The sequence below is a fragment of the Panthera onca genome, chromosome A3 (assembly GCF_046562875.1).
Source record: "Panthera onca isolate mPanOnc1 chromosome A3, mPanOnc1 haplotype 2, whole genome shotgun sequence".
Classification (NCBI taxonomy): Eukaryota; Metazoa; Chordata; class Mammalia; order Carnivora; family Felidae; genus Panthera; species Panthera onca.
Window position 1 is genome coordinate 30,840,001 of NC_138341.1, and position 21,945 is coordinate 30,861,945.

Consider the following 21,945-nt stretch of genomic DNA (forward strand, 5'->3'; position numbering starts at 1 on the left):
GGTGTCCTTTGAAGCACAAAGTTTTTATCTTAGTGAAGTCCAATTAATTTTTTCTTTGTCACTTGTGCCTTTGGTGTCATATCTAACCAACTGTTCTCTAATTCAAATTCACAAAGTACTCCTGTGCTTTCTTCTAAGAATTTTATGGTTTCAGCTCTTACATTTAAATCTCAGATCCATTTTGAATTAAACTTTGTATATGATATGAGGAAGAGGTCCAACTTGATACTTTCTCGTGTAGGTGTCCAGTTGCCCCAGCACCATTTGTTGAAGAGATTATCTTTTCCCTATTGAATTGTCTTGGCACCCTTCTTGTGATGGTTAAATTTATGTGTCAGTTTGGCTTAGCTGTGGTGTCCAATCATTCCTTCAAACACTAGTCTAGACATTGCCGTGGATGTATTTTGTAGATGTGATTAACATACACAGTCAGTTGATTTTAAGTTGACAAGATCTTACTTTTGATAATGTGGGTGGGACTCATCCAATCAGTAGAAGACCGTTAGAGTGAAAACAGAGGTTTCCCGGAGAAGAAAGAATTCTACCTCAAGACAACAACACAGAAATCTTGCCTGTGTTTTCAGCCTTTGGGCCTGCCCTACAGATTTCAGACTTAAGACAGTAATATCAACTCACCTGAGTTTCCAGCCTGCCAGCATGCCCTACAGATTTTAGACTTGCCAGTTCCCACATTACATGAGTCAATTCCTCAAAAATAAATCTCTCTCTCTCTTTTTAAAGAGTTTTGGTAACCAGTTGCTTCTTAGATGTGCATTTATTTTTGAAAGAGAGAAAGAGAGTGAGGGAGGGGCAGAGAGAGAGAGGGACAGAGGATCCCAAGTGGGCTCTGTGCTGACAGCAGAGAGACTGATGTGAGGCTCAAATTCACGTATTGTGAGATCATGACCTGAGCTGAAGTCAGATGCTTAGCTGACTGAGCCACCCAGGTGTCCCCCAAAAATAAATCTCTTAATTCACACGTACATATATTCTATTGGTTCCATTTTTCTGAAAAAAACCTGACAGATACACTTGTTGAAATCCCAATTGACCATAAATGCAAGGATTTATTTCTGGGATCTCTTTTCTATTCCCGTGATCTCTATGTACACCCTGACTCCAGAACTGCACTGTCTTAGCTGCTGTAGCTGTATAGTAATTTTCAAAGTAAGAAGGGTGATTCCACAAATTTTGTTCTTCTTTAGTCAAGACTGTTTTGTTTATTCTGGGTTGTCTGCATTTCTGTATGCGTATGAGGATCCATTTATCAATTTCTGCAAAAAAGGAAAAAAGGCAGCTGGGATTTTGATAGGATTGAATCTGTAGACCTCCTTTGGAATTATTTGTTTTAATGATATTGAGCCTCCCAATTCATGAACTTGGAATGTCTTTCCGTCCATTCTGGTCTTTGTTCATTTCTTTCAACAACGTTTTGTAGTTTTCAGTGTATGAGTGTTGCCCCACTTTTATTAAACGTATGCCTAAGTATTTCCTTCTTTTTATGCCAGTTTAAATGGAATGTGTGTTTAATTTATGAATTATTCATTGCTAGTATAGAGAAATGCAGTTGACTTTTGTTATTGATTTTGCATCCTAAAGTTTTGCTAAACTCATTTATTACTTTTGCTAGATTATTTGTATGTATGGATTGTCCATATAGAAGATCGTGCCATCTGTGAATGGAGATAATTTCGCTTCATCTTTCACAATTTGGATGTTATTTATTTATTTATTTATTTATTTATTTATTTATTGCCTAATTGCCCTGGCTAGAACTTCCAATACAAGATAGAAGTGGTCAGAGTAGATATCCTTGTCTTCTGCTTGATCTTAGGGAGAAAGCTTTTTGGTCTTTCACCATTACTGTGATATTTGCTGTGGGTTTGTTTGCTTTGGAGATTCCCTTATCAGGCCGAAGAATTTCCATTCTATTCCTAATTTGTTTGTTTTGTTTTATCATGAAGGGATATTAGATTTTGCCAAATACTTTTTCTGAATCTGTTGAGATAATCACGTGGTTTTTGTCTTTTATTATATTGATATAGCATATGACATAAATTATTTTTTGTATGTTGAATCACCCTCACATTCCTGGGATAAATTCCACTTGGTCATGGTATATAATCCTTTTTATATATTACTGCACACACACACACACACACACACATGCACACACTTAATCTAAAAACCACTATATTAAAAGCATTCAACAACAACAAAAATAAAATAAAATAAAATAAAATAAAATAAAATAAAATAAATAAAACAACCTACCAAGTCAAAAATAAAGCAAACATAAAATCCCTCCAGACAACTTTGTAAGTTGAAGATGCCTTTGTAACTTTAAGAAATTATTATCTCCGGAACATTGTCCAGTATAATACACTGGAGTTGACCAAAACCTAAAGTAGTTCATTCATATGAATCAAACCTCATCAGAAAAGCAGAATTCAATATGGTCCCTAGGACATTCCTGGATTCCTGCCACAATTCCCAGATATCACATACTTTTCTTCCTCCTTATCTGCATTTCCATTTGCTGCTTCCAGAGCCCTGTGGAGTGGGGGCAAGAGGTGAAGGTGCAGCTTGGTAGGCAAGGCAGACACGTGGGATCCCCGTCACAGATGCAGCATGTTAGGGAAGGCACCAGGCCAGCAAGTAGAGATAGGAATGACCCAGGCATTATGTGTGTCTGGTGAACTCAGCCGTTGAGCATGGTCTTGAAGCCTGCGGGATCAGAGATCCCTTCAGTCACTCAGCAACCTAGCCTTGAGCCACGCTATTGCAGCCAGGACAAGATGATCGTTTTCACTTTGAGATGTGCATTTGCATTCTTGGAGCTTCCGTGTAAGGAGTCCCATTTATTTACGGTGGAAGAGCTGAATGTACAGAGAAATCAGGGGCTATTATGAAATCTTGGTCAAGGGCAAAGGACATCAAGGCACATGTAAAATTCATGTGATCTGTGCCCTCCCAATGTGTGTCAGAGGCGACAGCTTCACAGCACTCTTGTGTCCCCACATTATCCCCTTAATGTTGTTATAGGTCCCACCGCCAGGAAGAAAGTCTTCCTTACCTCTGACCAGCCTTTCCTCTTGTTCTATCATCACTGGAGATGGAGAACAGCTGTCCTCTTTTATGGACTCACAGTTAATTTAATTTATATCTGCTGTAAACATGATTTCTTAAACCTTAATAGAACATTTCAGTTCGGCATGTAGAAAGAGCCCTCTGCCCTGCCCCAGTCATTCCCAATAGATGTGTTTTATTGCATTAATTTATGTTTTTGTCTCTGTTGTTGTTGCTTGTTGTTTTTTCTTCCCCAACAGTGTGATTTTATTTTTATGGCCATATTCTTCCTAGGAATTTTCTGGGCATGTGACATTCCAACATCTTACCAATGATTTATCCTGCTGATGGGTAGATGATCTCACCAAGACAATGAAATGAGAGGTTCAAGAATGCCGCATGGTCTCAAGGTGAGCAAAGAAAGACCCAGGTATTATTACTGTAGCTCTTCAAAGTTGGTGTGGCTGGAGCTCGTGGCCGAAGCGTTTGTAGCCTGCTTCATCTGCGTAGCTAGCATCACGTGAGAAATATGTGAGGGAAAACATGGAATGAAATGAAGCGTCCTTCCCCTTTGGACATCCTTCTCCCTCGGCCAAAGGATGGAGAAGTCTTTTGCAAGGATGGCCTGGTACCTTCCACCCACTGTTGGCTGACCTGTAGCCCAGACAGCAGACATGAGGAGTTGAGAAATGGGCATATGATTGTTCCAGAGAAAGTTGCATAAAATTTAAGCCATGGGGCTCGAGTGTCTCCGGCCCTGTAGACTTATGGCTTCACGTGTGGAGGAGAGAATACAACAGCAGATTCATATCTGACTAATGTAGTAATGGCTCCCCACCAAAGCTCCTTGAAGTTCCCTTCAAAGTAAGTCAATAAATAGAGGCAGCTACTTGTGAGACTAGGCCTAATGCATTGTTTGGCTCAGTTCTGAAGAAAGTACAGTGTCTCTGTGACTGGCTTCGAAATGAGCGGACTGGGTTGCATTTGATCAGTTGGAAATGAGAAAGACAGGAGACCATCCCTACATGGAGGAGGCACCCTGTGAACGTTTATTGAGTGTATTGAGCACCCATCTTTATTGAGCACCATCTAAATGCTAAGCTCTCTATACTCGGCATTTTGGACACAGTGGTGACTGAAAGACAAAAATCTCTATCCTCCAGAAGCTTCTATCCTATTAGAGAAGCTAGCCTAAAAATTACATTTGTAACATTGCCCCTGGTGGGGCTATCTGCGATTCTTCAGAAAAATGAAGCATGATAAGGAGCGAGAGATGGAGCGTGGGCAGGGGGGTACCTCATAGGAAGTAGAGGAAAACATCTCTGGGGGAGTGATTTGGGAGTGATTGGGGAGTGTTCTGGCAAGGCACAGATTTGGGGGAAAACATTGCCCTGAAACATCCTGAGCAGGAAAGAACTGGGCAGGTTTGTTAAATAACAAGAGGCCCTCCATATTTCGAGTGTCCTGAGGCACGTTGTTTGCTTTCTCTGAGCCTCGTTTTTCGTATGGACGTAAAGCCCAGATGTCATAAAAACCCTGTGGCCTCTTTCTCTCTTAAGACAGAGGAAAAATTGGCTCAAGGCATCTGCCTATCTCTACAACCACAACCACCACAATCCTGTGGCTAAAAAAAAAAAAAAAAAAAAAAAAAAAAAAAGTCCAAACCTTCCTGCTCAAAGATGTTCCCTTTGCGGAGGGGCTCTGTGCTCATGCCCCTTCTGTGTCCCAGCCCCTGGTCTGCGGTGTGCACGTTTGACTTTTGAGGTGTCGGCCAAGAAGACCTTTCTGTAAGAACTGTAGAAACCACCCCCTACCCCCGTCCGAGCAATTGGGTGCACAGCGGATGGGTGGAAGATTGGGGGATGGGAGAGATCCAGGAGGGGGCACAGCCACCTTGTACAGGAATGGCATTCTAACACCTCAGCGGGGGCAGTCCTGGGAGTTTACTGGCTCTTTTTCAGGTCTGGCCTCTAACTTCTTTCCCCTCCTTTCCTTTCTTTTCCCCCTTTTCCTTCCTGCAGCAAAGCAACAATTTCTCCTTTCCAACCTCTTCTGACACCCTGAGAGCCCAATCACCCCCAAAACCATCTTTCAAAGTATTTTCCTGAACACACACAGTGACATCTCTGAGTATAAATCTGGAGTCAGTTTTAGGGGGAAAAAAAAATCCCGTTCACATCCTTATGTTTAAATTGCAGGTTATCATATTAACTTTGCAGGGTTTTTGGAAGGATTACCTGGGATAATACACACACCAGCTTTGGCAACATTGCTTGGATAAAGTAAATGCAGATAAGCAGAGGCAGTGATGGGGGCAGGAGAGGGTGGTTGTTATCAACTCACTACTCCTTTGAGGTCAGGCAACCCTGGGGATTAAGTTGGAGAAGTTAGGGAGATGAGGGCCCGGGAAAGCTCTCGCCACAAAAACGACAAAGAAAATCGCTGTCAAAGGAGGAAGAGAGCACATTGAGCTGCACCAGGAGGCCAAAAATAACCAAAAACCTCTAGAGATTTGGAGGTACAGAAAAGCAGAGCAAAATGGATGGAGAAGAAAGGACATGGAGCGGGGGCAAGATTGTGCCATAAAATTTTAGATAAACCTTGTGAGAATTCAGATCTCGGTCCCAAGCCTGGTAGGTGAAAGGCCTCTCCCACACTGCGTAACACACATTTACTGAATGCAATTCAGAGTACAAAGCGAGTTTTGGTTAAAGATCATGGTGTACAGATGTTAATTCTCCCCCTCTCTTCCTCAAAAATCTCAAAAAGAACAGAAAATGGAGGCACATTTTAGTTGCCAGTAAAATACGGATGCGACTACATTCTTGAACCACAAACAATGTAGCAAATCTGCCAAATGCTGTGAAATCTGGACCAAAATGAGGAAGAACACTGGGAACTAACAACATATCCTCAGACCTTAGGCAAGATGGCCATTTCCCCCAAAGCAACAGAGGTTACCCTGAAATGCAGGCAAGGACTCTTTTTTTTTTTTTTTTTTTTTTTTTTTTTAAAGAGAGAGCAGGGGGGTGGGAGGGAGGGGCAGAGGGAGAAAGAGAGAGAATCCTAAGCAGGCTCCACACTCAGTGCAGACCCTGGGATCATGGCCTGAGCCAAAATCAAGAGTCAGAGGCTCAACGACTGAGCCACCCAGGAGCCCCACAAGGATTCTTCAAGTGGTGTAAGATCTAGGGGCACAGAGGGCCACTCACTGCAGGAGAAGACTCTCCCCGTAGAGACCGACTTTGACACCACAGCACATGGCCGATGAAAATGAAGGAGAACCTGGGGTGACACAATTCTCATCCGCTACTTACTCTCTTCACTGTGGAGACGACCGGAAGTGAGGTGAGATGTAGACATCGGAGGAACACGGCATTTTGCAAATTGCCAATCTCTTAAATGATGAAAACTGCACGATGGTGCACATTCACAGGTTAAGGAAAGTAATAGGTTTGGTGAGAGGCTACAGGAAGCAGTATGTTCGAGCTTACCAACATTGCTTCCCTGCCTCTACGGACTACCTTTCAGCAAGTATAGGAGATGAACCATGATCAGAAAGAATCACCCACACAGGTCTGCTTTGAAATGAGAGAGAAAATAAAGAAAAAAAGAATGTAAGGAAGGGGGCGCCTGGCTGGCTCAGTCGGTGGAGTGCACGACTCTTGAGTTTGAACCCCACCTTGGGTGTAGAGTTTACTTTAACAACAACAAAAAAGTAAGACAAAGGAAAATAAATAACAACAGGAGAAATTTTCCAAGGAAACAGAGAAAGAGTTCAGACAAAGAGTTTTCTCTATGATCTCAAGGACATTATAGGAGATAAATGTAAATGAAAAATATTACAGAGAAGAAGGCTATACTATATGCAACAAAATTAGAATAAATTTACCTTAAAGCAGGGCTGCCTGGGTGACTCAGTTGGTTGAGCGTCCGACTTCAGCTCAGGTCATGATCTCACAGTTCATGAGTTCGAGCCCTGCGTCAGGTTCTGTGCTGACAGCTCAGAGCCTGGAGCCTGCTTCAGATTCTGTAGCCCCCTCTCTCTCTGCCCCCCACCACTCACGCTCTGTCTCTCTCAAAAATAAATAAACATTAAAAAAATTTACCTTAAAACAGACAGGACTTTCATTCATTCATTCAACAACCAATTACTGAATACCCCCTATATGCCAGGAGCGCTGCTGAATGCTGGAGTTTTAGCGGGGTTTAAGATTAGAAGCATCTCTGCCTTCATAGAGTTTATAATCTAGGATGGTGGGGGAGGGGGTAGAAAAAATAAAATACATAGAATAAATATATGTAGTCCTAGTAAAAAAAGTAAAACAAGACTATGTGATAGGAGATGAAAAGGTAAGGTCTTCTTTAGATTGGGTGACTAGGAGAGGTCTCTCTAACCATGTGGCATTTTATCTAAAACCTGGATTAATAACGTGACACTTTTAGGCCTGCAAATTTCTAAAGGGACATTCTAGGTGTATATAATAGTAGCAAAAAGAGGTTATAAGGAAGAGGATAGACATGAGTGACAGTTAAAGTGTATCCAAAAATACATAACTGGTGTTTGCAAAGAAAAAAATGAACAAATAAAATAGGAAATACGTTCAAAAATATAGTAGGAAAAATAATCCCCAAATAAGTGCTTAAATCTGCTGAATGCTTAGAATCCGAAAGCATAATGCTGTCATGAGCACTCTGTATTTGAATGACCAACATCAGTACATAAGGAAAATAGGATAAGCAGGGGTGCCTTGGTGGCTCAGTCGGTTAAGCATCTGCCTTCGATTCAGGTCACGGGTTCGAGCCCTGCATCGGGCTTTGTGCTGACAGCTCAGAGCCTGGAGCCTGCTTTGGCTTCCGTCTCCTCTCTCTCTCTCTCTCTCTCTCTTTCTCTCTCTGCCCCTCCCCCACTCACGCCCTGTCTCTCTCCGTCTCTCAAAAAAATGAATAAACATTTAAAAAAGAAAAAAAAAAAAAGAAGAAGAAGAATAGAATAAGCAGCCTTGATTCTGGGCTGGTCCGGTGCCTGGCTTTGACCAAGAGCAGATTGTGTCAGCTCTGAGCCTGTTCCAAGAGGCCTTGTGTACTTCCAGTCTCTTTCTTGCAACTCTGTTACCATTATGTGAGCAAGCCTGGGCTATCCTGATCCTGCCCCGGGATGAGAGATCACATGATCAGGCCACCCCCTTTGCCCCTGCTGAGAGATAACCAACTCTTACCACATATGTGATGTGGGGATCCCAGGGCAGCCAGGCTCCAGACCCAGACGCATGTCCTAACCATAGATGCTTTTCACCCAAGGCAATTCACCCAAGATCAGCCAATCCAGAGCTACAGAACTGCACTTCCCCCTCCAACCCCCACCACCCCAACCCGGACCTGTAGAGCTGTGTGCAATGAGAAATGGTGTTTGTTTTCAGCCACAAAGCTTTAGAGTGGTTCATTAGGCACCAAATCCTAACTGATAAATATCTGAATGTATTTCATAATCTTTTTCTTGCCTTTGGAGAGATAATTTAGGACATAGTCTTATAAAGAAATGTTTACCTGAAATTCAGCACATCTAATTATATTTTAGTTTCTTTTTCTTCTATTAAATTCAAGTGGAATTATGTTTAATGGTTTTTATTAAAAATAGCTTTAAGATGCCTGGATGGCTCAGTTGGTTAAGTGTCTGACTTTGGCTGAGTTATGATCTCGTGGAACATGTGTTCGAGCCCCGTGTCTGGCTCTGGCTGACAGCACTGAGCCTGCTTAGGGTTCTCTCTCTCTCTCTCTCTCTCTCTCTCTCTCTCTCTCAATAAGTAAATAAACATTAAAACAAAAAAGAGCTTGACAGGTAATAAGGAAGTGCTCACAGAAGGACAGGGGCATATTGAAAGGCTGTAAGAACAATGTGGATCCTGGATTGGCTCCTGGACCAGAAAATGGACATTGGTGGGGAAACTATCCAAAAACACGTAATTGGTGTTCGGATACTCTTTAACCGCCTCCCATGTCTAGTTATTAGTATTGCCTTGATGTTCATCCTTCCATTCATTGTGTTGTGGTTGTGTAAGAGGCTACCATAGGGGAAGTTGAGTGAAGGGCAAAGGGAACTTTCCTAAGTCTAAAATTGTTTCAAAATGTAGCTAGAAAAGAGCACAAAGATGTATTAAACAATGTCAAGAGAAAGTTGGATTTTGATCTTACTTTTGAAATATAAAACTTTTCCTCAGTGAAATAAATGGAGACACAGGTAAAAATAGCTAATAACTAATGCAGATAGTAAGTAAACATTGCTATTAGGTGTATGATGGCTCCAATGAATAGTTTTAGATATGCAGGATATTCAGAGAAAGAAGTTTGTCGAGGTAAATGTTTAATGTCTGCAACCTATTATATCTGGTGTTATTAATATATTGGTAAATGTTTGGTCTGTCCAGGACCAAATCGATTGTACATTCCGTACCAGCAGAAGTTTGTATATTCATGACACTTTTAAAGTAATTATTAATATATTTCCAGCCTAATTTCAAAGATTGCATGTTACTTTAATCGGAGGAATAAGGAAAGAAGTCAAACACTACGTTACCTCTCGGAGGTAGCAGAACATGACAAATACAGAATAGACATCAGAAGGGGTGTAGTCTGCTTTGGCGATGCACCAAGGAAAACACCGTTTGGTACAGGTTGAAATAGCACTTTCCTTAGAAAAGGAGCAGTGTCTACACATCACACACACACACACACACACACGGATATATTATATACAGATACAAATATGTATGTGTATGTATATGGTCTCTATATAGTATACATATTATATATATTCGTGTATTTATACTATTCTTTACACCCATTTTGGTGCCATGACCAAATGACATCCATATCATACACCACATGCAAAACACACTTTTAAATGTATAAATAAACAACTCCAACACATTCCAATTGTTTCACGAGGCAGCTATTTTTTTTTTTTTTTTTTAAAGCTGAGTAATTCCGTACCAGGTTCATTGTAGAAGAAGTCCCTGGTGGGTTCTGAAGCAACTAGAAAACAACAGAAACCTTAGAAACTTGTAACTGACAAATCAAACTATATCCGGAAACAGTATTGACTCAGCAGTAACTCCCACCAAGAAGATTATTTGTGTTTACAAAAGTTGTGTGTTAGGCCTCTCTAATACTATTGTCAAGTCAAATGTCAAGAATGTTAATTAGTAAAAGAAGGGGAGGCGGTCCCTCAGCACCAGCTCTCTGTAAACAGAGCGCTGCCCCTTGAGTCCCAAAGCAACTACATGGAGGTGTTCTTTGCGCACAGGAAACAGTACATGATGAAGCATCTAGTAAAGCAGATGTGAAAAGTTGCCATCCGAAAACGGTTTATCAAAAGAGACACTCTTATTGTAAATTACCAAAAACTCGTTTCAGTTTGTTTAGCTCACCAACGCGTGGGTATTCAGTACGTGAGCTTTATTTCGGCTCTTTCCATTGTGTTCATCCCTTATTTGAGCAGCGTGTGCCCTCTGTTAGAAGGTCTCTCCAGAGTAGATTACAGAATGCAGAGATATCTTTATAGTCCACTGATAATTTTCCAGTTCTAAATACTCTACTATTTAGCCATCAGCCTATTAGCTCAGGTATAAAACAGGGAAGAAAGATACTCCCACGTTAAAACCAACATGTTTTATTTTCTCAATGCTCCTATCTCTTACCCTATTGAGATCTCATGGCACATGCAGATGGCTGTGGATTGGTTTGATAATTCTTTTTTTTTTTTTTAACTTCTTTTAGCCCTAGGATTTAATCAAAACCATTTCTTTTGTGCAACATCGCTCTGAATTCAACCACATGGGACCTGGCAAGCAAGTGTTGGTAACAGACCCTGCATCTGTCTCGTGTCCATCAATGTCATGGTTAGCTTGGAAGCTGACAAAGCATCATAAGTTTCTTCTCAATCCATTTAAAATGAACCCCAGTTAAAATAAAAAGTAACACAAATCAAACAGGTTTTTTTGAATATTAATTCTGTAGGCACACTGTCAGAATCATAAATGAGTTTTGCATAAGGAGTAAAATGAAAGATAACAAAACACTTATCTTTAGGAAGAATGTCCACAAATGGCTATATATGTTACTGTGAATTGTTCTTAAAAGTAAACCTTCTCATGTATTCAAAATAATTAAGAGTGGACAAAAATCTCCCCACACCAATGCAATTATGTACATGTTCAGTAGGCAAATAGTCACGCCTTGAGCTCAGAGTCTAGGATACAATCATCAGTCAATCCATTCTTTGTTCCTTTCCCCCTTGTCTCCAAACTTTCTCTCACTACCTAAATACCCACATAGGATTCCAAATGGGTCCAATAGCTCATCTGGGCAAGCAATAATGTCCGGGACATGCTCGTTATTGTATTTTAGGCATTTGTTGACAAAGATGTATTGGGTGGGTTTGTTTTTGTTTTTTGTTTTTGTTTTTCTATCTGGGGATGTTCCACCTATCCTGGCATGGAAGAAAAACTGGGCTGAGGGGGTCCTGCCTCAGCCAGCAGGGTCACCGTCTACTCTGCAGATGTTGGTGGAGTCTTAAGGAGCATGAGGTCTTGAGACAGGGAAGAGACCCAGTGGTCTACTTTGCCTTCTAATCTAAAGCCAAGTGTCTTATTTTCAATTATTCCCATTAATATCGTGCAGTCAGCAGCTGGGTGTAAAGCTCAGGACCTGCCCCGAGGGATGGACAGCACGGTGGCCTGTAAGACCACGGCACCACCTGTGTGTTCAGATGTCATCCCTTCCCTCCTGAGAGCCAGGCCACCTGCCAGGCCAGCTGCAGAACCAGTTACTTCTACACCATATTTGACATGGACATAAGACATGATACTTTTCGTGACAGGAGGGATGTCCACACAAGTTATCATCCAAACAGGACACTTTTGAAAGAGGCAGCTATTCATAATCATAACAGGTCAACAGATATGAATGGAGCCTGTCCCAGGCACACGGAGACACATGGCTATTAGCCAGAGGAAACTTTTCAGGACGCCTACCTCTTCTCTTCAGTAGATTTGCAATGAAGACATTCATAGCTTCCCTGAGGCCCCACCTCTGGAGTTATACTGCCTGGAAATATTTTGAGAATGTACCTTGGGGCAAAACAGATTTGTTGAAGAAAATGTCCTCACAAATGTGGAGCAAAAACTACAGAAGAAGCCGTCTTCCCCCTTTGCCCTCCCAGTGCGGTCGGAGGAGATTCTAGAATTAGAAACGAAACCAAAAAATGAAAGACCTGATCTGAGAGCTTAATTCTCCCCTTCAGGAAACAAACACCCAGCGTGGCCAGTGGGTTCTTTAAAAACATTCCCCATCCATTTTCCACCTTGTGTTCCTTTGGTCTGCAGTTGACTGGCTCTCATTTCATTTTTGGAAAAAAGTGATTGTATCTCCAGCCTAGAAACTTTGATACACTGTGCCATTATCAAGGAAGTCTCCTACGTGGGGATTGCACATCTACCCTGCCAGAGCACGGCGGCATGTGGTCCCGTAGACATCATTTTATGCTTTCTTCTTGCTTTATTTGAAATACGTTTCATGTACCATCTCCAACAAAAATGCAGTCGTTCAACAAGGAGAGAGACAGAGGGCCCTGAGCTGCCCAGGGAGAAGGCCAGGTCTGGGGCCGCAGAGTGGGGAGGAGTGTAAGTAAAGGCCTGGGCAGAGCGGCAAGAAATATTTGGCATTCCTGGCTTCCCACAAAGGGTAGGTCACGGAGAGGGAACAAGCAGTTGGGATGGAGTATGTACACCACAACTATTCTTTCTCAGGCCACATCCAGGCCACTCTATCACAGCAACGTCCCCGGTGGGAAGACCCCGAGTTTACTCCGCAGTGAGGGAAATGCTCCGGGTAATTACACACGATGCCTGTCTATACGCGGGATGGGGTCAATGTCTGTGGCAAAGACAGCTGCTGGTTTTGAGGCTGTGTGTTAAATCCACTTTGGCTAACGACCGTTTAGTGCATTTAAGGGACGGAGCACTGAGCGTCCCCTTCCACAGGCCCTGGTCAAAACAAAGCCCACTTCTTCGTGACGTGCCCACAGGTGGTCTGTTTCAGAGGCCTGCCATCAGCTTCTTGGATGGGGATTTTGGAAGAAGAACCACGCTCGCTGTTTCCTGGGTAGTGAATTAAAGACATGCCTCTCTTCTCTCTGAAACTTTGGGAAAGAAAAAAAAAACAAAACAAAACCACCGTCATTCATAACAACATAACCACACATACATCAAGACAAAAATAATCATTTAGTTGAAAAGAGATTTTGTCATCAGCAGGCTTTCTTTCTGCCCACCTCACTGGGCAGGGTAATTTGGCCCCTGCAGCCAAATTTATAAAATGCTGCAGTAAGATGGCTTCACGAGGTTTCTCAGCCACGGGAATTTCCAGCTACTGGAAATACCCAAGGCCAGCGTAAGCTCATTTATTTTTCTTAATTTGAGTGTCAGGTTATAGACTAAATAGCAGATGCCTGATGTTCTCAAGTGCTTGCGAGGCAAATGTCACGGGACAGGACACGAATGGAAGAATGCATGGAAAATGGGACATCATGCCCCAGGGTCAGCAGGTGGGCAGACCGCATGGAAACCTTCTCCTCGGAGTCACGGAGGTGAAGTTTCCGGGTGATAAATCTGAGAAGGTGCCTCCCGTTGCAGGGCTCAGAGCAGCAGGATGGCCTTCTTGCCCCTTGTACGCTGTGGCCCCGTGGCCCAAGGAGAAGTGGTGGTTTGGAAATCATGTTAAGACTTCTCCATGTGGCAAGAGTCGTTAGGGAGTGTTTTTGTTTTCTTCTTCTGAACAAGTAGTGTCCTAACACAGCGGCCACATGTTTTGCATTTCCTGTGACAGTCCTAATTTCTAATATTTTTGTGTGCACATCCTGATAAGTATACCAGGATCACTTTCGCTCAGCATTAGGTTCGGAAAACTTGGTGGCAGAAATCTTAGAGCATCTGTGTATTTTACAGGATGAGCAGAGGAGGAGAGAAGGGAAGGGGAGGCACGGAACCCCTAGTTCAGGACAGGTAACGTGCCAGTAATCTGTACCGTTGGCATGTTTGGTTCCCACAGGGGTGGGCAGCATTGCTCTGGTTTTAAAAATGAGGAAACCAGCTCAAAGTTGCTCGGCAGCTCACCCAAGGTGGCTGGCTAAGTAGCAATGATACCAAACTTTGGATCCAGATCTGACTCTAACACCCATGGCTTCTCCACCTTTGGGTAAGTCACTCATTCTGTTCTCACGAAGCTTCGTCATTCTTAGGGAGGTGAGATTTACAAACATGAAAATTCTAGATGATAAAGATGGGATATAACGTGTTACGTTATGACAAATGATCAGCGCTGTTAATCAGATAAGTTACCCATCTGTTGCAAAATGTGGCCCACGTGTACGCCCAAGTTATATTCTCGGTGGAATAAATTTCCATTTTTTTCATTATTTCTTGAGGATTGCAAATTCAATGGAGAACGGAGTGTCTTTCAACCCCATGTGGGGACTGGAACTCAAAGGGGTCCAGACACTTCAGTCAAGATGCTGACTCTGCTCAGGAGGCACCCCCACACCGTCAGTGTCACGTCACGTGCTTGATGATGGCACCATGCTGCAGAGATGGAGACAGTGCCAACGGTTGCCCTCCAACAGGTAGCGAGGGCTGTGATGCTTTGCAAGGACTGTCGGCAAGGACAATACGTTCCATTCCATAAATGGTCACCGCGTACCTGCTACACAGAAAGCACAATGTTGAAACATGCCGCCTTCCGGCTTCCAGCTTCTGAGAGAAGGAGACAGAAAACAACTATCGTATATAAAAAAAAAAAAATGCCAGTTGATAGATGCAAATAATATACTCTGGCAATTCCGAAGGGGAGTGATATCCCTGCATCTAATGGAGAGATCAGTGGAAGAGGCATTTGACATAGGCCTTGAAGTATGTGTAGGAGTCCAACGGACGGGTGGGGAAGGAAAAACAGAAGCTAATATGCTCAAGGAGGAGAACGGAATCTGTCTAAACAGTGGTGAGTCATCTAGCTCGTCTGGGTTGTGGAATATATGAGAGGGAGTAGTAATAAGGCTTATTTTCCAGGCTTGCACTTCACCTTGAACTTCAGTCTGTGCAAGATCCATCACTTCTGGCTTGTCCTCCTGGGGAGAGCAGACTCTCTCAGTCAGCAGGCGGCCTTGCCAGTGGGCAGGGGGCCGAGCAGCTCTCCTGTGTGTGTGTGGATGAAGGCCAGGGATACAGGGGCAGCAGTGGTTTTTCCCCGGTGAGAAACTAGGCCTAGTTGGTGAGAACTAACCTCGCGGGCCTGGGAAGCTGATCTGGCCCTGTTCCTGAACTCCTGCCTTCTCTGCCCCAAAGCTCTAAGCCCCTGGACAGAAGGCTGGGTCAGCTCTGCTTGCAGCCAGAGGACACTGAGAAGGCCACGTCTCACAGGCGCCCTTCTCTCAGGTCCCCAAAGCCTCTAGAGCCGACAGCCAGCATCACTTTCCATCTGGCCCCAGGCAATGGCTACCTAGCAACTGAGCCATAGACGTTTGCCCTTAGGATATAGTCTGAGTGTCGGTCTGAGGTTTTTTTTTTTTTTTTTTTTTAACGTTTATTTATTTTTGAGACAGAGAGAGACAGAGCATGAACGGGGGAGGAGCAGAGAGAGAGGGAGACACAGAATTGGAAGCAGGCTCCAGGCTCTGGGCCATCAGCCCAGAGCCCGACGCGGGGCTCGAACTCACAGACCGTGAGATCGTGACCTGAGCTGAAGTCGGATGCTTAACCGACTGAGCCACCCAGGCGCCCCTTGGTCTGAGGTTTAAAACCAAACCAAACAAATTCTGCCCCACTGCATCTTCAACTGTTGACTTCTGGTGAAGTGTCTTCTAAAGGCACAATCAGCCCTCCTGTGAACAGAAGCGAGCAATTGAAAACCTTGCTCTCTGGGGCACCTGGGTGGCCTTGTTGGTGGAGCGTCTGACTCTCGATTTCAGCTCAGGTCATGATCTCTCAGTTCATGAGTTCTAGCCCTGCTCTGACAGTGTGGAGCCTCCTTGGGATTCTCTCTCTTCCTCTCCTCTGCTTGGGCACTCTCTCTCTCTCTCTCTCTCTCTCTCTCACACACACACACACACGTGCACAAAAAATAAATAAACTCTAAAAAAAAAAAAAACCCCACAAAACCTTGCTTTCACTCTTCCCTCATTTCCTTGCCCTGTGAAAGCATCTGGGTCTAAATTGGGCCCCAACTTATCAGTATGATGCTTGCTACCCATCACAACTGACTGGGGAGTTGTTGGAAATGCAAATGCTGGGTTCACCCCAGGCTAAGAGATAGGTCTGTGGGTTTGATTTTATTTTTATGTATGTCCCCCCAGGTGCCTGGACAAATGCCGTATAACTTTGGATATCCACATTTCCTGTTTGTTGCATCCTAGAATTTCCAGCTGGGACAAGTTCTGAACATCAGCTAACACAGCACTTTCTAAATTCATGGGAGCAGGATGCCAGTCTAGGAACTAGGGAGATAGCAAGTAGCGTTTCCTCAGTGGATCTGACTGGAAATCAACTTCTCTTGGAGCATAGATTGGCATCTCATGCCTAAAGTACAGCATGGGAATGTTGGTCTAGTTCAATCTCCTCTTTATGCATTTGAAGAAGGAGAACTGCTGTGCCCCATGGCACATAGCTCTAGACCCGCAGGCTCACTTCCCCTGCCGGTGCTGCTTTGGAATGATCCCTTCTATTTCCCTGACTTGGGTGAGAATGGCATTTGTGAGCAGATGAGACACTTGTGGGAAAACCATGTTCTAGAAGTGTGTGAGGTGATGTATGCTGTTTTGACTTGGACTTTTTCTTTAAAAAAAAAAAACTTGTTATTTGAGAGAGAGAGAGAACTCGAGGGAGGGGCAAAGGGAGAGAGAGAGAGAGAGAGAGAGAGAGAGAGAGAGAGAGAGAATCCCAAGCAGGTTCCAAGCTATGAGCACAGAGCCCAACGCAGGGCTCGAACTCATGAATCGTGAGACCATCACCTGAACCAAAATCAAGAGTTGGACACTCAACCAACTGAGCCACCCAGGTGCCCCTAACTTAGACTTTTCCTGAGCATTGCTTTGAGTCCGTAGCAACCACTGCCGTCATAGAACATCTTAGAACCACTGAAGAAAAGAGCAATTCCAGATTTGGGGACCTGGTGAGCAAAAATTCTCTACTTCCTCCCCAGCTTGAGCACGGCTTCTTCATTGGAGTCCAGGCGCCTGGAGCACAGGAGTCGACCTCCAGCCACAGGGACTATCTAGGCTGCCCTGGGGTCACCAGGGGTAGCAGAAGAGACGAGGACGAGCCGCAGGAGCACAGGAAGCCGAGAGGCCGCCGTGGGAAGCAAGAGGAAGGTGGGGGGGGTGGGGGGGCAGACATAATGTGACTGCTCTGGTCCCTCACCGGCTCACGTACTCACCTGGCACCTGACACCGCATGCTGCCAGCAAAGTGGATCCTTCATCGAATGATGCAAGGACTATGAACTTATCTGCTTTACGCCCTCAGGACATCTAAGCGTGGTGCCTTGTTCCTACAAATTGCTCTGTGATTATATAATGATGGACCAAGAGTGACACAGCAGGGAACCTTTCCATCTGCAGAGGAAAACTGCTCTTACACACGCTGTCCCAGGGAAACCACCTTCTCTTCCAGAAGGCAAGCGTCTCTTGCTATTTGGAACTGCCTGTTGACCCCCATTCCTCTTCAGCCCATTAGTCAGAGGTAGAGCTGCTCCTGGATAACACCCTTACACACCCTTACACACCCTTACACACACACACACACACACACACACACACACACACACACTTAATCTGTTAACTTTTGGATCTTTGCCCAGAAGCCTCCAGAAGCCCAGACCCAATCCTGGGTTCCCAGGTCCAAAATTTTTGTAGCAAGAAAAAGCATTCTCATCTGAAACTTTTAATAGCATATAAATAAAGTGATCCAGGCTCCAAATGGCCCAGGCAAGGCCACCCCATATAGGGCCGTGAATATCACAATAGGTGATTGTTTTAAAGTGTTTTAATGAGTCTCAAAACATCCTACATAATATCAGCCTCCACTCCAGTCCTCCTGACAGGCTCCAGTAAATAACATGAGTTGACAGGAATAAAACAGCTTGCTCAGGAGTAATTGAGTGGAATTAGAATGAACAGACAAGAAAGAAAAATTGGTGCTTGGGTCACAAGGAACTTTTTGTTGGGAACGCCCTGGGGGATTTGGTGGGATGTGGCCCCGCTGACTAATCACCAGTATAGAAAGTTTACAGTCTCTCCACCATGCCAGCGTCTTTAATAACTTGAAAAGCACAAGAGGTGGCTGTTAATTTCAAAGACAGTTATATGAAGCTTTTATTGAGTGTGGCGCAGAGTATATAGTTAGCAGCCTGTGAGATAATGAACCCTTTAAATAGGGTTTTCAAAAACAAAACCATCTTATTTTTGCTTGAGCCAAAAGAACAGCAATGTTCTCCTGTTATTTGAAAGCCGAAAAAATATATATAAAGTAGGATCTCTCCATTGCACACGAGAAGAGCCGCTTTCTTCACCAAGGGCGTGTGCCATGCCATGGAACCATGGACACTTAGACGGACTCAGCTGACCTTGCCAGGACATGCCTTTGCCGGGAAGCAAGCAGATAGGGGAGGAAGGGGTTAAATGTGATGGCTGCCACCCTCATGAGCATTGGCTCCTGGGCCTTCTCTCCCTGACCTGGGCTGACAATACTGGGAAGAGGTGGGGCCCCCTCTGGTCCCCCAGTGTCATGAAGTGAGTAAACCAGAGATCAAACCAGTGGCTTCTTGAATTTAAAGAGATAAAGAACCAACCTGTGAAAAAAGCAGGACTCCACATGCCTCCCCTGGGCGTTCTGGGGCTGGAGACGGCGGGCCGGGAGCAGGGTGGGCAGACATTGCCTGTCCAGTCTAGAACCACTTAGGATGGCCTGCTCTGACCTCTTGACGCGGCACGTGAGGAATGGACACGGTGAAGTGAGCCGTTGATGGGCCTGGAATCTCCAAGCCACTGTGACCGGGGACCCTGCCTTCACCCCCTGGCAACATCTATGATTTTGACCCATGGAGTACCTTGTGCTTTTATCATTGTCTCTCCCTCTTTCCCTCCCTTCCTCTCCTCCTCTTCTCCATCTCTCTTCCTCCTTCCCTCCCTCTTCCCTCCCCTCCCCCACCCCGACTGCGCTAGATGTATACGTGCGTGAAGAGACTGAGATGGAGAAACCGGTCCAGCCCACTTTAGAAGTCATCTGTTTTTCCCTCACCCTATCATTCTTGCATTCGATGTTCATTAACCCCTTGCCAAGAACAGGGCTTCCAAGTGTGAGCGAGGCAGACATGGCTCCCCTCCCCCTCCCTCTACCCCCAACACACAGGCGAGTCCTACCTGGCCCAGCTGGCAGTGGTCAGGGGCAGTGCTGATGGACAGGACAGGTGCTACCCCGACTGCAGGACTGGGTGGGCCTGTTGCTGGTCTTTGCTGTGCGCCTCCTTCATTCCACCGTGGGTGTGTTGTGACAAGGGCTTTGCCCATAGGACCCCCTGGGCTGAGGAACAATGCCACCAAATCTGACTGACCAAGGACTGCAAAACAAAACAAAGAAACAGGGCTTCTCTCAGCCAGTCCTGGGGAGCAAATAATGTAAACAAAAAGATTAATTAAAGGAGAATGAATTATTTCCTGCCTCAGCACTGGCAACAAGCAGAATCTAAGAACTTAATTCAGTCTTGTTATTAGCAACATATACCCTGCCTTTTTTTTTTTTTTTTTTTTTTTTAAGACACACTTCTGTCCCTCGTGTGATATGGGGAATTTAGCCATTTCCAGGAGTTTTTTCTGCAAAACATGCATCAAGTAGGATCTCTTCCCGAGCTGTAAATTCTTGCTAGCCCAGGAAAACTCCTTCTAGAAGCTTTTGGGATCTGGTGAGCCCTGAAGGAAAACTCCCAGCCTCACTCCTTTCCAGCAGTTTGGGAACATGCTGGACCTGCGTCTGTGGGAGTCTGGAATGCTTGCTTAGGAAGGCCCTTTGTTGGCCGCATCGCCTTGGAGCCACTTGCAGATTCCCGCTGGTCTAGGATGTATCAAGAAGCCAGAGAACAACCTTGTTTTAGGAAAAGAGGGAACGGCTTCTTCTAACGCTGTCAGGAAGCAAAACAGTCAAATTTGCTTTTCCGGACGTCTGAACAGAGGCACGGATATTTGAATGAATGCACTTTCAAAGTCTCGATGCTCTAATTGCCAGTGGTCCCCAGTCCTTGCGGTGTCGTAGAAGCACCTGAGAATGAGTCAGAATATGAGCTGCTCTTCTCCATGTCCTGTCTCCCCCACAGGAAGCTTCTTGTGTGGCACCTAGGAATCTGGATTTTCAAGAAACTCCGTAAGTGATCGCTGTGCAACCAGTACAGTGCCACCACCCATGAAGTGACGGCAAGTACTGTCACCTAGGGGCTGCCCACATGGCAGGGACAGCAGAAGGAGCTAAGATTGAGATGTTCTGGAGAAGCTCTTTCTTAGGAAAGGTGATCTTGGGGGTTCGGTTAGGCAAGGGAGAGAGAACGTTCAGTCCGGGGTGCTCCTGAGTCAAAGCCAACCATCACCTTCTTAAGGATGTCAGCTTGCTGACTCGCCATCCTGGGTAGCTTAATGGGCCCCCAGCAGCCCCCAGAGAGGAGGTCAGCTGGAAGACGAGTGCTGGAAATACCAGCACGTGACAAATACCTCTGCTGGAGAGCACTGGTGAGATTCCCTGAGGACGCCCTGTGAATCACCCTGAGTGGCAAGGCCAAGGTCAAGAGGTGGGTGTTTCTGGTCAACCCGAGGCTTCACAAAATCATTTCCTTTTGCCTTCACTTCAGACCTCACCTGTCAATGTGGCTTCTGCCAGGTACGCATGTGCTTTCTGCCCAAGGCTCCTCGAGCTGCCCAGTGCTCACACAGCCAGGGTGCGAACAAGCCTGTACTGAGCCATCCCTTTGGGTTAGAATGAACGCTCGAGAAAGGCGGGAGGCATTTCTGACCTTTTTGGAGTTTCAGTAATCTCCCCTACAAGCATTTGACTATGAATCTTCTGGGCAAGGAAGAAGCTTGCTTCCTGGTGTAGAGCCCACTTTTCCACAGGGAAAGAAATAGCTTGTGAGCTCGTATCCAGGGTTTGCACTTTTTAACAGCAAAACACAGTTACGTGACCATTCAGAGCTTCTCTTCTGGCCAACATGGGGCGTGGATGTCTGAAGTGGACAGGCTACCTGTGCCTCGAGCCCGGGTGGGTCAGAACCATGATGGGATACGCCTTGGCCTCTGGGAAGATGGCTCTATACCACCGGGTACTCAGGAAGCTGGGGACAATGCGACACCAGTCCATCAACAACTATCTACTGAGCCCCTGCCATTGTCAGACACTCTTCCGGACTGTCTGTCTTACGAATTGACTTTGAGAGCACACACAGGGGACACACAGCCTGCATCGCAGCTTTATAACTGACTGTGACACCACCCAACCCCACCCTTTCCGTCTCTGGCACTTATCAGACTCTGCAGAGCCAGTCTGGTTATAACATTTTCCGGAGGATTCCGAAGACACCTGGTTTAACACATTCCCCCTTCGCACTCAGCTTCCGTGAAGCTCTGCCTTCAAGGTGAGCCAAGGAGGCTGGTTGTCAGGAGGCTCGGGCAGTAGCCGCCTCGCCTTGTGATGCCGTGAGCGCAGTAGGCTAGTTCCAGCAGATGAGGTCTTGTGACATGGAAACTCCTGTTCGTGGGCATCTGAGTGATGGCTGTAGGGATCGTTTCGTCCAG

At 45.0% G+C, this 21,945-nt stretch overlaps 2 long non-coding RNA genes across 3 annotated transcripts in view; one reads left to right on the top strand and one right to left on the bottom strand.

The window, feature by feature from the left end:
* LOC132691349 (uncharacterized) overlaps positions 1-8,370 on the bottom strand; it is a 13,435-nt gene extending 5,065 nt beyond the window's left edge. Inside the window, exons 1-2 of one of the 2 annotated variants that reach the window (XR_014137399.1) lie at positions 8,289-8,370; positions 6,962-7,318 (exon numbers count right to left, since the gene is read on the bottom strand). This is a non-coding gene — a long non-coding RNA (uncharacterized LOC132691349). Of the gene's footprint in view, positions 1-6,961; positions 7,319-8,288 lie in introns of those variants that run through there. The other variant, XR_014137400.1, reaches the window with a different exon arrangement.
* Positions 8,335-21,589, top strand: LOC132691414 (uncharacterized). The gene is made up of 2 exons (XR_009615772.3): positions 8,335-15,120; positions 16,472-21,589. It is a non-coding gene; the product is annotated as an uncharacterized LOC132691414 (long non-coding RNA).
* Positions 21,590-21,945: the final 356 nt, after the last annotated feature.